We start from the raw sequence: 396 nt of genomic DNA on the forward strand, positions 1-396 counted from the left end.
ATGCAGAAGCTATGAGATTTTATGATATGTTGGATGCTGGAAAGCAACCCTTGTACGAAGGTTGCAGAGATGGTCATTCAGCTTTATCATCTGCAACAAGACTGATGGGTATTAAAACAAATTATAATTTGGCTGAAAACTGTGTGGATGCGATTGCTGATTTTGTAAAAGGTATTCTACCCGAGGATTATGTAGCTCCTGGTTCATACTACGAGGTTCAGAAACTCGTAGCTGGTCTTGGTTTATCGTATCAGGTAATAGATGTATGCAGCGACAACTGCATGATTTATAGGAGAGCAGATGAACAGCGGGTTACATGCAAATTTTGTGGAAAGGCTCGTTATAAATATACGAGTGGAAGAGTTCCAGTGCCATATAAAAGGATGTGGTATTTAC

Source organism: Brassica oleracea, chromosome C8 (assembly GCF_000695525.1).
Source record: "Brassica oleracea var. oleracea cultivar TO1000 chromosome C8, BOL, whole genome shotgun sequence".
NCBI lineage: Eukaryota > Viridiplantae > Streptophyta > Magnoliopsida > Brassicales > Brassicaceae > Brassica > Brassica oleracea.